The sequence below is a fragment of the Eumetopias jubatus genome, unplaced genomic scaffold (assembly GCF_037043125.1).
Source record: "Eumetopias jubatus isolate StellerSeaLion01/CBP00866 unplaced genomic scaffold, mEumJub1_p1.0 scaffold_13, whole genome shotgun sequence".
Taxonomy (NCBI): domain Eukaryota; kingdom Metazoa; phylum Chordata; class Mammalia; order Carnivora; family Otariidae; genus Eumetopias; species Eumetopias jubatus.
This window is the reverse complement of record NW_028274819.1, coordinates 27,713,929-27,729,675: the sequence shown is the minus strand read 5'-3', so window position 1 is coordinate 27,729,675 and position 15,747 is coordinate 27,713,929. Positions and strand designations below refer to the sequence as shown.

The following is a 15,747-nucleotide window of genomic DNA, read 5'->3' as shown; positions in this document are numbered from 1 at the left end:
TGAATTCAAGAAATTGAACAATGTGGGTGTTCGAGGGTTTGTCTAGGTATAAACTGAAATTAACAAGAATGAAGAATAGTACTGATGGGAGAAACCACAAGCCAGGAACTAAAACCTTTGAGAAAGATAAGGAGAATATTTCCAAATATTAATAACAATAATCTACCATCAATCACACTGATGAAGGAAATCTAAGGTTTCTCTGTAGCAGAGGTTCTTAGACTTTTAGATCAAGATCATTATAAACCCTTTTTTTAATTGAAATTTTAGTTAACATGCAGTGTAATTTTGGTTTCTGGAGTAGAATTCAGTGATTAATCACTTACACACAACATCCAGCGCTCATCACAAGTGTGCTCTTTACTACCCATCCCCCTTCTAGCCCATCCCCCCTCTACTTCCCTCCATCAACCCTCAGTTTGTTCCCTATCATTAAGAGTCTCTTATGGCTTGTTTTCCTCTCTCCTTTTTTTCTTTTCCCTTTCCCATATGTTGATCTCTTTTCTTTCTTAAATTCCACATATGAGCAAGATCATATGGTATTTGTCTTTCTCTGACTGACTTAATTCACTTAGCATAATACACTCTGCTCCATCCATCACTTTACAAATGGCAAGATTTCATTCTTTCTGATGGATGAGTAACATTCCATTATGTATACATATACAGCATTTTTATCCATTCATCTGTCTCATTAGTCAATGGACATTTGGGCTCTCTCCATAGTTTGGCTATTGTTTATAATGTTGCTATAAATATCGGGGTGCATGTACCCCTTCAAACCTGTATTTTTGTAACCTTTGGGTAAATACTTAGTAGTGCAATTGCTGGATTGTATGTAGGGTAGCTCCATTTTTAACTTTTTGAGGAAACTCCAAACTGTTCTCCAGAGCGGCTACACCAGTTTGCCTTCCCACCAACAGTGCCAAAATGTTCCCCTTTCTCTGCATCCTTGTCAATACCTGTTGTTTCTTGTGTTGTTAATTTTAGCCATTCTGACTGGTGTGAGGTGGTATCTCATGGTGGTTTTGATTTGTATTTCCCTGATGCCAAGTGATGTTCAGCATCTTTTCATGTGTCTGTTGGCCATCTGGATGTCTTCTTTGGAAAAGTGTCTATTCAGATCATTGTAAACTCTTAAACATTATTGGGGACTATACAAAATTAAAACTGAGAAAATGTTAAAATATTTATTTATTAAATAAATAAAAAATAATGGTAATATTACAAGTTAACATATATGTTTATACAAAATAACTGTATTTCCCCAAACAAAAAATAATTAGTGAGAACAGTGGCATTTTACAAACCTCTTTAATATCTGGTTTAATAGAAACAGCTGGATTCTCATACTCCTTCGGCATCCAGTATGTTCCCATGTCATGAAGCCTCTGGAAAACTCTCCTCTACACCCATGAGAGAGTGAGAGTGAAAGCTGACAAACATTATTATGATATATTTTGATCTTGTGGATACCTCGAAAGATCTACACACTCCCATATAGCAAGACATAGTATCTTCTAGGCCTATTTTAATTTAAGTCCCAATCACTTGGACCTCCCCACCAACATGGATAGTTTCAGTATACACCAGCCCTGATTTAATTAAAATGTTGCTGGTATTTTTACTATACTGCTTTTACATATTTAAAACAATTCTTTCTTTAAATTCAACTTAGTTGGGGCACCTGGGTGGCTCAGTCGGTTGGGCATCTGCCTTCAGTTTGGGTTGTGATCCCGGGATCCTGGGATTGAGCCCCACATTGGGCTCCCCACTCGGTGGGGAGTCTGCTTCTCCCTCTCCCTCTATTGCTTCACCTGCTCGTGCTCTCTCTGTCAAATAAATAAATAAAATCTTTAAAAAAAATAAACTCAATTTAGTTAACATATACTGTATTATTAGTTTTGGGGGTAGAATCTAGTGATTCATCAGTTGCGTATAACACCCAGTGCTCATTACATCAAGTGCCCTCCTTAATGCCCATCAGCCAGTTATACCATCCCCCCACCCTATTTTTACATATTTTAGGTATCAATACTGGCACCCTCCAAACACTTCAGACTGCCTGTCTGAGTGGTCTAAGTTATCTTTCAAATTATGAATTATTACTTTTATAAGTGCTTGATTACAAAGTGGCATAGATTTTTATTTTTTAAAAAAGATTTTATTTATTTATTTTAGAGAGAGAGAGCACAAGCGGGGTGAGGGGGAAAGGGAAAGGAGAGAGAGTGTCTCAAGCAGACTCCTTGCTGAGGCCAAGCCCAAAGCCGGACAATGTGGGGCACGATCTCACAACCCTGAGATCATGACCTGAGCCAAAACCAAACCTGAGTCAGATGACGCTTAACTGAATGAGCTACCCAGATGCCCTGGCATGGTTTTTTTAATGATCTGCTCTTAACCCATTTTTTCCCATGCAAGTCCTACTTTAAGCATGCAATTTTGCAGTTCAAGGAAAGTGTATATTGCATTGTAGCATAAATGTGTATATGTGCATATATTCTTATCCCTCCCTTCTTTATTTCATGGTTCTGCACTTTGGTTTTATCAATTTTATCACAGATAAAGATCTCTCCACATTCATACACAGAGATCTGCATTCATTTTTACAATTGCATAGGGCTCCATGGTAGGGATATACCATAGTTTCTTCAACTCCTTCCCTATTGATAGGTAGGTTGTTCCAATCTTTTGCTATTACAAATAATACCACCATGGATAACAATATGCATATGTTGTTTCTATTTGTGGAGCTATCCTCAGGATAGGTTCTAAGAAATGGGATTGTTGAGTTAAAAGGTGAATGCGTTTCTTATTTTCGTAGGTTTTAGATATTTCTAATTTTGTTAGCTTGTGTCATTTTCCTCTTACCACCAATGTCTGAGAGTGCTTATTTCCCCACAGGCCTGCCATAGAGTATGCTGTCAAACTTTCAGATATTTGCCAATCTGATAAGTGAGAAGTGGTAGCACAATAAAAATTCGTTTTGCATTTCTTCTGTCCTAAGTGAAATTGAGAAAATTTTAATATGTTAAAAACCATTTGTATTGTCCTGTGGACTCTCTATTGCTGGCATTTGCCCATTCTTCTATTGGGTGTTAGTTCCTTTCTTCTCAATGTCTAGGAGCTCTTTATGTAGAAGGGAGATTAGCCCTCTGTGATATAAATTGCACATATCTGCACTCTGCCAGGTGTTCTTATGTGATACCTTGTCAGATCAAGCCAGAAGTAATCTCCACCTTTATTTATTTATTCTTTTTTTTTTTTGGTGGGATTTAAAAGTTGTTTTATTGACTATCTAGTTTGAATCTGCTTACAAGGAAAAGAAAAATGTCTAATATGTGATGAATAAAAGTAATGTTTATCCTAAGTCATTATTGAGTACAAATCCACAGCTTAAAAATGTAATTTAAAAAGAAAGCAGAAGAGCATGCAACTGCTCTAACACATAGGGTTAGAAATAAAAGGTAAAAGTACTTTTGTTTTGGTAATTCTAAATATACAAATATTTATTTATTCTTAAAGATTTTATTTATTTGTCAGAGAGAGAGAGCGAGAGCAAACACAAGCAGGGGAAGCTGCAGGAAGAGGGCAAAGCAGGCTCCCTGCTGAGCAATGAGCCTGATGTGGGACTCGATTCCAGGACCCTGGGATCACGTCCTGAGCCGAAGGCAGACACTTAATGGACAGAGCCACCCAGGTGTCCTTAATCTCCACCTTTAAAGTCCTTATAACAACTCTCACCTACTGACTTGTGTTAGTTGTATTCATATTTTATCTCTTCTGCTAGATTATATTTATTCTCTCATAGAGTACTTTTGAGTGGATCAAAATTCGGTTTTAGCTATTGCTTGAAATGTGTAAATTATTAACAAGAGCTTGGGAATTTGTCCTGTATTATAGTCGTCATTCAACATTTTTATTTTTTTATTATTAACATACAATGTATTATTTGTTTCAAGGGTACAGGTCTGTGATTCATCAGTCTTACACAACACACAATGCTCACGACAACACATACTCTCCCCACTATCCCTCACCCAGCCACCCATCCCCCTACCCCCCTCCCCTCCAGCAACCCTCAGTTTGTTTCCTGAGATTAAGAGTCTTTTATGGTTTGTTTCCCTCTTTGGTTTTTGTCTTGTTTCATTTTTTCCTCTTTTCCCCTATGATCCTCTGCCTTGTTTCTTAAATTCCACATATCAGTGAGATCATATGATAATTGTCTTTCTCTAATTGACTTATATCACTTAGCATAATACCCTCTAGTTCCATCCACATCATTGCAAATGGCAAGATTTCTTTTTTTGATGGCTATGTAATATTCCATTGTATATATATACCACATCTTTATCCATTCATCTGTCGATGGACATCTGGGCTCTATCCATAGTTTGGCCATTGTGGACATTGCTGCTATAAACATTGGGGTGCAGGTGCCCCTTTGGATCACTACATTTGTACCTTTGGGGTAAATACCCAGTGGTGCAATTGCTGGGTCATAGGGTAGCTCTATCTTCAACTTTTTGAGGAACCCCCATACTGTTTTCCAGAGTGGCTGCACCAGCTTGCATTCCCACCAACAGTGTAGGAGGGTTCCCCTTTCTCCGCATCCTCGCCAACATCTGTCATTTCCTGACTTGTTAATTTTAGCCATTCTGACTGGTGTGAGGTGGTATCTCATTGAGGTTTTGATTTGGATTTCCCTGATGCTGAGCAATGTTGAGCACTTTTTCATGTGTGTGTTGGCCATTTGGATATCTTCTTTGGAAAAATGTCTGTTCATGTCTTCTGCCCATTTCTTGACCGGGGTTTTTGTTTTTTGGGTGTTGAGTTTGATAAGTTCTTCATAGATTTTGGATACTAACCCTTTATCTGATAAGACATTTGCAAACATCTCCCACTCCATAGGTTGCCTTTTAGTTTTATTGATTTTTTCTTTCACTGTGCAGAAGTTTTTTTATCTTGATGAAGTTCCAATAGTTCACTTTTGCTTTTGTTTCTCTTACCTTTGGAGATGTGTCGAGCAAGAGGTTGCTCTGGCCAAGGTCAAAGAGATTGCTGCCTGTGTTCTCCTCTAGGATTTTGATGGATTCCTGTCTCACATTTAGGTCTTTCATCTATTTTGAGTTTATTTTTGTTTATGGTGTAAGAAATCGGCCCAGTTCCATTCTTCTGCATGTGGCTGTCCAATTTCCAACATCATTTGTTGAAGAGACTCTTTTTTCCATTGATTATTCTTTCCTGCTTTGCCAAAGATTAGTTGAACATAGAGTTGAGGGTCCATTTTTGAGTTCTCTGTTCTGTTCCATTGATCTATGTGTCTGTTTTTGTGCCAGTACCATACTGTTTTGATGATGACTTTGTAATAGAGCTTGAAGTCCGGAATTGTAATGCCACCAGTTTCGGTTTTCTTTTTCAACATTCCTATGGCTATTCGGGGTTTTTTCTGCTTCCTTACAAATTTTAGGATTATTTGTTCCAGTTCTGTGAAAAAAGTTGAAGGTATTTTGATAGGGATTGCATTGAATGTGTAGATTGCTCCAGGTAGCATAGACATTTTAACAATATTTGTTCTTCCAATCCATGAGCATGGAATATTTTTCCATCTCTTTGTGTCTTCCTCAATTTCTTTCATGTATTCTATGGTTTTCTGAGTACAGATCCTTTGCCCCTTTGGTTAGATTTATTCCTAGGTATCTTATGGTTTTGGGTGCAATTGTAAATGGGATCCAATCATTAATTTCCCTTTTTTCTGTCTCATTGTTGGTGTATAGAAATGCAACTTATTTCTGTGCATTGATTTTATATCCTGCCACTTTACTGAATTCCTGTATTAGCTCGAGCAATTTTGGGGTGGAGTCTTTTGGGTTTTCCACATAAAGTATAATCTTTGCAAATCTGCAAAGAGTGAGAGTTTGACTTCTTCTTTGCCGATTCGGATGCCTTTTCTTTCTTTTTGTTGTCTGATTGCTGTGGCTAGGACTTCTAGCACTATGTTGAATAGCAGTGGTGATAGTGGACATCCCTGCTGTGTTCCTGACCTTAGGGGAAAAGTTCTCAGTTTTTCCCCATTGAGAATGATATTTGCTGTGGATTTTTCATAGATGGCTTTTATGGTATTTTTAAAAAAGATTTTATTTATTTATTTGAGAGAGAGAGAGAATGAGAGATAGAAAGCATGAGAGGGAAGAGGGTCAGATGGAGAAGCAGACTCCCTGCTGAGCAGGAAGCCCAATGTGGGACTCGATCCCGGGACTCCAGGATCATGACCTGAGCCGAAGGCAGTCGCTTAACCAACTGAGCCACCCAGGTGCCCATGGCTTTTATTATATTGAGGTATGTATCCTCTATCCCAACACTGTGAAGAGTTTTAATCAAGAAAGGATGCTGCACTGTGTCAAATGCTTTTTCTGCATCTATTGAGAGGATCATATGGTTCTTGTCCTCTCTTTTATTAATGTATTGTATCACATTGATTGATTTGCAGATGTTGAACCAAACTTGCAGCCCAGGAATAAATCCCACTTGGTCGTGGTGAATAATCCTTCTAAGGTACTGTTAGATCCCATTGGCTAGTATTTTGGTGAGAAATTTTGCATCCATGGTCATCAGGGATATTGGTCTGTAGTTCTTTTTGGTGGGGTCCTTGTCTGGTTTTGGGATGAAGGTAATGCTAGCCTCATAAAAAGAGTTTGGAAGTTTTCCTCCCATTTCTATTCTTTGGAAGAGTTTCAGAAGAATAGGTATTAATTCTTCTTAAATGTTTGGTAGAATTCCCCTGGGAAGCCATCTGGCCCTGGACTCTTGTTTGTTGGGAGATTTGATTACTGCTTCAATTTCTTTGCTGGTTATGGGCCTGTTTAGATTTTCTATTTCTTCCTGGTTCGGTTTTGGTAGTTTATACGTCTCTAGGAATGCATCCATTTCTTCCAGATTATCTAATTTGCTGGCATATAGTTGCTCATAAAATGTTCTTTTTTTTTTTTTTTAGGGCTTATTTATTTATTTATTTGAGAGAGAGAGAATGAGAGATAGAGAGCACGAGAGGGAAGAGGGTCAGAGGGAGAAGCAGACTCCCTGCTGAGCAGCGAGCCCGATGCGGGACTCGATCCCGGGACTCCAGGATCATGACTCGAGCCGAAGGCAGTCGCCCAACCAACTGAGCCACCCAGGCGCCCACTCATAAAATGTTCTTATATATTTCTTTGGTATTGGTTGTGGTCTCTCCTCTTTCATTCATGATTTTATTTATTCGGGTCCTTTCTCTTTCGTTTTTGATAAGTCTGGCCAGGGGTTTATCAATCTTATTAATTCTTTCAAAGAACTACCTCCTAGTTTCATTGATCTGTTCTACTGTTCCTTTGGTTTCTATTTCATTGATTTCTGCTCTGATCTTTATTATTTCTCTTCTTCTGCTGGGTTTAGGCTTTATTTGCTGTTCTTTCTCCAGCTCCTTTAGGTGTAGGGTTAGGTTGTGTATTTGAGACCTTTCTTGTTTCTTGAGAAAGGCTTGTATTGCTACATACTTTCCTATTAGGACCGCCTTTGCTGCATCCCAAAGATTTTGAACAGTTGTGTTTTCATTTTCATTTGTTTCCATGAATTTTTAAATTCTTCTTTAATTTCCTGGTTGACCCATTCATTCTTTAGTAGGATGCTCTTTAGCCTCCATATATCCGAGTTCTTTCCAACTTTCCTCTTGTGATTGAGTTCCAGTTTCAAAGCACTGTGGTCCAAAAATATGCAGGGAATGATCCCAATCTTTTGGTACCAGTTAAGACCTGATTTGTGACCCAGGATGTGATCTATTCTGGAGAATATTCCATGGGCACTAGAGAAGAATGTGTATTCTGTTGCTTTGGGATGGAATGTTCCGAATATATCTGTGAAGTCCATGTGGTCCAGTGTGTCATGTAAAGCCTTTATTTCCTTGTTGATCTTTTGCTTGGATGATCTGTCCATTTCAGCGAGGGGGTTATTAAAGTCCCCTACTATTATTGTATTATTGTCGATGCATTTCTTTGATTTTGTTATTAATTGGTTTACATAATTGGCTGCTCCCATGTTAGGGGCATAGATATTTACAATTGTTAGATCTTTTATTTTCCCTTTAAAATTTTTTATTGTTATGTTAATCACCATACATGACATCATTAGTTTGTGATGTAGTGTTCCATGATTCATTGCAATTGTTAGATCTTGTTGGATAGATCCTTTAATTATAATATAGTGTCCTTTCTTATCTCTTATTACAGTCTTTGGTTTAAAATCTAATTTGTCTGATATAAGGATTGCCACCCTAGCTTTCTTTTGATGTCCATTAGCATGGTAAATGGTTTTCTACCCCCTCATTTTAAATCTGGAGGTGTCTCTGGGTCTAAAATGAGTCTCTTGCAGATAGCATATCAATGGGTCTTGCTTTTTTTATCCAATCTGATACCCTGTGTCTTTTGATTGGGGCATTTAGCACATTTACATTCAGCATAACTACTGAAAGATATGAATTTAGGGCCATTGTATTGCCTATAAGGTGACTGTTACTGTATATTGTCTCTGTTCCTTTCTGATCTAGTTACTTTTGGGCTCTCCCTTTGTTTAAAGGACCCATTTCAATATTTCTTGCAGGGGTGGTTTGGTGATCACAAATTCTTTTAGTTTCTGTTTGTCCTGGAAGTTGTTTTTATCACTCCTATTTTCAATGACAGCCTAGATGGTTAAAGTATTCTTGGCTGCCTATTTTTCTCATTTAGTACCCGGAATATATCATGCCAGTCCTTTCTGGCCTGCTCGGTCTCTGTGGATAGGTCTCCTGCCAATCTAATGTTTCTACCACTGTAGGTTACAGACCTCTTGTCCCGAGCTACTTTCAGGATTTTCTCTTTGTGTCTGAGACTTGTAAGTTTTACTATTAGATGTCAGGGTGTTTGTCCATTTTTATGGATTTTGAAGGGGTTTCTTTGTGCCTCCTGGATTTTGATGCCTGTTTCCTTCCCTAAATTAGGGAAGCTCTCCACTATAATTTGCTCCAATATACCTTCTGCCCCCCACTTCTTCTTCATCTGGGATCCCAATTATTCTAATATTGTTTTGTTTTATAGTATCACTTATCTCTTGAGTTCTCCCCTCGTGATCCAGTAGCTGTTTGTCTCTCTTTTTCTCAGCTTCTTTATGTCCATGATCTGGTCTTCTATATCAGTAATTCTCTCTTCTGCCTCATTTATCCTAGCAGTTAGAGCCTCCATTTTTTATTGCATCTCATTAATAGCCTTTTTGATTTCAACTTGGTTAAATCTTAGTTCTTTTATTTTTCCAGAAAGTGATTCTCTAGTTTCTTCTATGCTTTTTTCAAGCCCAGCTAGTATCTTTATAATTGTTATTCTGAACTCTAATTCCGACATCTTACTAATGTCCATATTGATTAGGTCCCTGGCAGTCAGTACTGCCTCTTGTTCTCTTTTCTGAGGTGAGTTTTTCCATTTTGTCATTCTGTCCAGAGAAGAATAGATGAATAAGACAACAAAAGGCAACAACGACCCCAGAGAAATAAACACTAAACCAACTCAGAAGAGACTGGAAACTTGGGGGGGGGGTAGAATATGATCAGGTGGGTGAATAGAACAGAGCCATACACTAGATTTTGGGTGTATTTTGATCTGTTAGAAGAAATTGCATCCCGAAATTTTAAAGAAAGAATAACATATATATACAAAAATAAGCTTAAATACAATGAAGGGCTAAAATATGACTCTAAAAATGAAAAAAAAAGATTTTTAGAAAGGAATTGATAAGAAGTTGGTTGAAAAAGGAAAGAAGAAAAATTTTTTAAGAAAGAAAAAATAAAGAAAATTAAAAAAATTAAAGTTGAAAGACTACAGAATCATGGAGAAAAAAGCCATGAATTCTATGTGCAGTATTCCCCTAGCGCTGGCATTCTGCCGTTCTCATTGATCGGTAAACTTGGTCTTGGCTGGCTGTTCTTGCTGATCATCTGGGGGAGGGGCCTGTTGCTGTGGTTCCCAAATGTCTTTGCCCGAGTCGGAATTGCCCCACCCTGGCCGGGTCAGGGCTAAGTAATCTGCTCGGGTTTGCTCTTGGGAGCTTTTGTTCCCTGCAAGCTTTCCCTACAGCTTTGGAGGACAAGAGTGAAAATGGCGGCCTCCCAATCTCCACCCCGGAGGTGCTGAGAACTTGGGGCCCCGCTCCTCAGTGCACCCCCAGAGAAAAGCAGTCAATCATTCTCATCTCCCCGGTCTCCGGCTGCACTCCGTGCTCACCTGGCCTGTGAACAAGCATTTCTACCTCTGGCACCTGGCCCCGTGTGGAGTCTCCAAACCCAGCGGATCCCTGTGGTGCACTCCTGCGCTGCTCCTCCGGGGGGAGGAAGGGGAGTCTCCCTGGATCTGCTGCTTGTTGGGTCCCTGCTGGAGGAGCAGTGGCCCGATTGGGCCGCGGATCACGGTTTATGGCAACCTTGAGCTGACAGCCCGCGCCTCGGCTCCGCCTCTGCAGCCGGCTTCCCTGCTCTGATACCTGGGAGCTCTGCCGCACTCAGGCACCTCCGGTCTTTCTGTGACCCTGAGGGTCCTGAGACCACACTGTCCCAGCGAGGGCTCCATCCCCCGCTTAGCCACTGGAGTGATGTCCCTCAGTGGAGCCGACTTCTAAAAGTTCCGATTTTGTGCTCTGAGGCTCTATCACTTGCTGGTAGCGGCCGACGGAGGCCCCCTCCCCCACCATCTATCCTCCTGAATATCCCCTCGGATTCACTTCTCCGCACGTCCTACCTTCCAGAAAGTGGTCGCTTTTCCGTTCAGAGTTTGATTTTTTTTGATCTCCGGTTGAGTTCGCAGGTGTTCAGAATGGTTTGATAACTATCTAGCTGAATCCCTGGGACCAGATGAAATTTAGGTCTCCTATTCCTCCGCCATCTTAGACACTCTCTTATTCAACCTTTTTTAGAATTTATTCAGTTCATTCTTTTCATTAATTCCTAACAACATTTTAGAGCTGAAAATAATTCCAATACTCAAATTATGCAAGGTTGGCCCTTCCTAACGAATTCCAAGGCCAATTTTACTTATGAACAAAAGTGGAAGAATCTGAAGTTAAAATTAGCAAACTGAAAACATTGCTGAGCTTAAAAGAAAATATAAAATACAGGATAGTTAGATATGTGCATAAGGATGGATTAACATTTGGAAATCTATTAACAAATATATTGTCATAATAACAAAAAAGAAAATCATTATCATTTGATATTTGTTAAAAATTATTTAATAAAATTCCACACCCATTTAGGATTTAGGAACAGGGAAGTCTCAGAGGGTGTGCGGGCCAGGGATGGCCCCAAAGAGTAGGAGGCGTGGGGGGTGGGGGGTGGGCCTAAGTGTCACCACTAAGCACTCTTAGCTAGAATCCGGAGTTGGACCCTGCAAGGATAGGCGCAGGTGCAATGGCGTCCAAAGAGGAACAAGCAGTAAAAAAAACTCAACATGGACGATGCCAGCCAGGAAAACAGAAAAAAGGATGAATAGGAGCAAGTTGCTAATAAAGGAGAGTCCTTGGCCCTCCCTTTGGAAGCTGGTGAATATTGTGTGCTTAGAGTAAATCATAGGTGGATGCGTGTTAGGCAGCCCATCCCGCAGTATAGGTGGGACATGATTCAGAGACTTGGAGAGCTGCAGGCAAGGATGAGAGAAGAGAATATGGAAAGGATTGGGGAGGTGTGATACAGCGGATAGAAAAGCTGAGGGAAAAGTAATTCAGTCATAGTCTGCAAGCGATTAGCACTGACCTTCCTTACCATGACCATCATGTTGTGTTTTGCCTTATGCCTTGAATCCTGATATTTTCCCTCAAGTTAATAGGAAGACACATCTGCTTCCTAAACTTGCATGTTCTCCATGTACCTTTGTTGTAAACCTTTTCGGTGGTAGTTGTCTCTTGTGGATTTCCGATGGCCAGCTTCTAATTGAATGTTGTATTTGACCCAATCTGTAAGATTCTGTCAGCAGGGGAGTTTTACCCTATTGTATGGCAAGATGCTCATTATATATTGTGAAGTTCATAAAGCAGTTTAAAAAGGTGGGAAAAAAAAGGGCACCTGGGTGGCTCAGTTGGTTAAGTGTCTGCCTTCGGCTCAGGTCATGATCCCAGGGTCCTGGAATTGAGCCCCACGTTGGGCTCCCTGCTCAACAGGGAGTCTGCTTGTCCCTCTGCCTGCCGCTCCCCCTGCTTGTGCTCTCTCTCTCTCTTCCTCTCTGGCAAATAAATAAATAAAATCCTTTTTTTTTTTTTAAAGATTTTCACTTTTTTAAAAAGTGAAAAAGAGAGAGAGAGAAAAGAAAAAAGAAAAGGGAATCTTTAAAAACTAGGAACAGAGGAAAACTTCCCTGCTTGATAGACTATTTCCCAGAAATCCACAGCAGGTCATTTTAAATTACAGTAATGATCACTTTCACGTCTGCTTAATGCTGCACTGGAGGTCCCAGTTAATGCCAAACGAAGTATAAATGTTGAAAAGTGAGACAGATCTGTCAATATTTTCAAACAATATGATTTTCTATCTAGAAGATACAAGTAAGTCAATTGGTAAACTATTAGAAATAACAATAAAATCCAGTAAGGTGGTCAAATAGAAGATCAACTTACAGAAATTAAGAGTTCCCTATACTCCTTCAGTAATGGATTAGAAAAATGTTATAAATGATAAAATATACTCATGATAGCAATAAAAACCATAAAACATCCCAAAACAGCTCTTTTTCTGGCCACCTATAAACTCCCAATCACCTAAGGCTGTGGTCAGTCTTATTTGATCTACCAGTAATATTTGACAAAGTATATCACTCCTTTCTTTTGGAAACATTTTCATCACTTTACCTCCAAGATACATATATACTCATACCTTGGTTTTGCCAATACCTCATTGGCCAAAATTACATATATACACACGCGTATATATGTGTGTCTCTCTCTATAATATATATTATATATTATTCATATATATGAATCCAGCCAACATCGTTCATAAGACCAATGCTATTAACACATATATTGTAATATTTTATTACTATACTTATTCAATATATCTAATGTATATTAATATATTAATATGCTTGATATGTTATAATATATTAATATTTAATATATTTATTACTATTACTATGAATTTCACCACTTGCAGTGTTTCCATGAATCCCCCAGGTGGCAGACAAATACAATTTCCACTTGATTAAACTAACATGGTAAGAATGTTACTTTCTTATTGATTATAAATTAGAAATACTCATCAGAATTCTAGAATACAGGCCAAGTATACTTACCATATGATTATGGAACTAATTTCTTATAATTTGCATTAGAAGTTTGTTAGGAACATAAATGGCAATTGTTAAATTGCTGAGCAATCATTGTAATCAGGCACCTTGGTAAATATATATCCACCTGATCCACCATCCTAAACACTTACAAGTGTATCTGCTGGGTAGGAAAGTTAATATTGGTCCTTAAGTACCTGAAAAAAATCAATTAAGCATCACTGATAATAAAGCAAAAGCTCTGGGGCGCCTGGGTGGCTCAGATGGTTAAGCGTCTGCCTTCGGCTCAGGTCATGATCCCAGAGTCCTGGGATCGAGTCCCACATTGGGCTCCCTGCTCCTTGGGAGCCTGCTTCTCCCTCTGCTTCTCTCTCTCTCTCCCTCTGTCTCTCATGAATAAATAAATAAAATCTTTAAAAAAAAAAAAAGCAAAAGCTCTGTTAGCCAACTAGCTGGGTTTTTAAATCTTTATAACTTCTTTAGAGATTTCTACCTTTATTATTAATTTTAAACTCTTGTCCGTCAAAATTGTCCTAAAAGGCTGGGTGTCTGTTATACTTGATATAATTTACCCACTTGCTATAAATACATTAAGTGTACCCCACCTCCTCACACTCACAGCTGTTTTTCTAATGTTTGAGTCTGCTTTTGATGTTTTGATGCATTTTATAAGAAAGGAGCATGACCACAGATAGGCAGAGGGGTGGGCAAATAGTTTGAAGGCTTGTGTGAGAAGGACACAAATATAATGGCGATTTTATTTTTTAAAGTATCAATAACACTACCAAGTAATGAATTCTCTATGTACATGATGAAAAAGACTGGAAAGACTATTGACTCATCTTGAATTGTTAATTAAACACATCTCTTACATATTTCCTAAACTTAATCTGACTCTACTGCTTGCTTTTAAAATGATTAAAAAGCAAAAAAAAAAAAAGAGGGGGGGAGAGAAATAATCAGTTAAAAACCATCTGGGCATTGTTAAAATTATATTCATTGTTCTAAATATTGAAAAAACGTTCTTAAATTAGTCAAGAACTAGAACACAATATTGGCAAAAACCGAGAGGGGGAAAAGAAGCCAATTATAATCTCACCACTTCGAAAAACAGTTTTTATTTCACATAGTCCCTTTTTGTATTCAGTCATATGCACACATTTTTCCCATTGTAGAAAACATTTGATATATACAATTTTGATGTCTGTAAAGAGCTGTTTTTTTGTTTTTAAAAATGTGGGGCCAGAGGGCACCTGGCTGGCTCAGTTGGTGGAGCATGAGACTCTGGGTCTTGGGGTTTGGGTTCCAGCCCCACGTTGGGTATGGAGAATACTTAAAAATAAAATCTTTAAGAAAAAAATCGGGGGCTGATGCTAACTAGTATGGCATAGACTTTATACTGACTCTAATTGTCTTTTTTTTCCTTAAGATTTTATTTATTCACTTGACAGAGAGAGAGAGAGCACAAGCAGGGGGCGCGGCGGGCAGAGGGAGGTTTCCTGGCAAGCAGGGAGCCCAGCGCCGGCCGGATCCCAAGACCCTGGGATCATGACCTGAGCGGAAGGCAATGCTCAAATGACTGAGCCACCCAGGCGCCCCTCCAATTGCCTTTTAAGAGAAGCTATAAACACTTTTGTCAGGGATGGGCATCGAAGTCAGAATCTACCCTGTAGATTGACTCTCCACTAATGAATTAAGCAATCCAATCACATGTACCCTACTTGAAAGGTTGGAGAAAGAAGAGAGATACCAGGAGAGAAAGACCATGTGGACTCTGGTATAACCAGTCCTTGAACTGTCTCGGTTATGAAATGGCTTAATAATTTTACACCACACATGCCCTTAACAGTTAACCTCCTTTCCCCTTAAAACTGAATGAACTTCTGTTCTTTGTAACCTAGAGTGTGACCCAACCACATTTTGATAAATTATCGATTCGTGTCTTGTTTCCCCTTCTTATTCTGTTTCCTTGCCTTTCATGGGAACTTGTTCAGCAAATGATTCATTTGAAATAGAAATAATTTTTAAAAACAGATTTTACCAACTCTGAAAACAACTTGCTATTGCATAAAAATAAAGAATATTTTAGAACTTTGCTTCCATCGTTTCTTTATTATCCTTGATCCTGAAAATTGTATAAAAGATGTATTCATTTTCTGGGAGAAAAATCCACAATCTCCATAAATTTATGTTATCTAAAATGCCACGTTTTCAGGACATGAATTTAGCCCACAAAAGACTCTCAGTAAAATATGTATGCCTCATAATCTTTGGTGAAATAATATTCTGCACAATAGTACAATACTACCACTATACTCTGCTTTTCATCCAAAGACTCTTCTAAATTCTTTTTATGAGGCAACACATACTTTCAACTCTATGATGGTCATTTCATTGTTTACTGGTAATAGTACACAGAAGGATG

At 38.7% G+C, this 15,747-nt stretch overlaps 1 pseudogene; it reads left to right on the top strand.

The window, feature by feature from the left end:
- Positions 1-11,455: 11,455 nt before the first annotated feature.
- LOC148162620 (protein BEX1-like) lies at positions 11,456-11,842 on the top strand (annotated as a pseudogene).
- Positions 11,843-15,747: the final 3,905 nt, after the last annotated feature.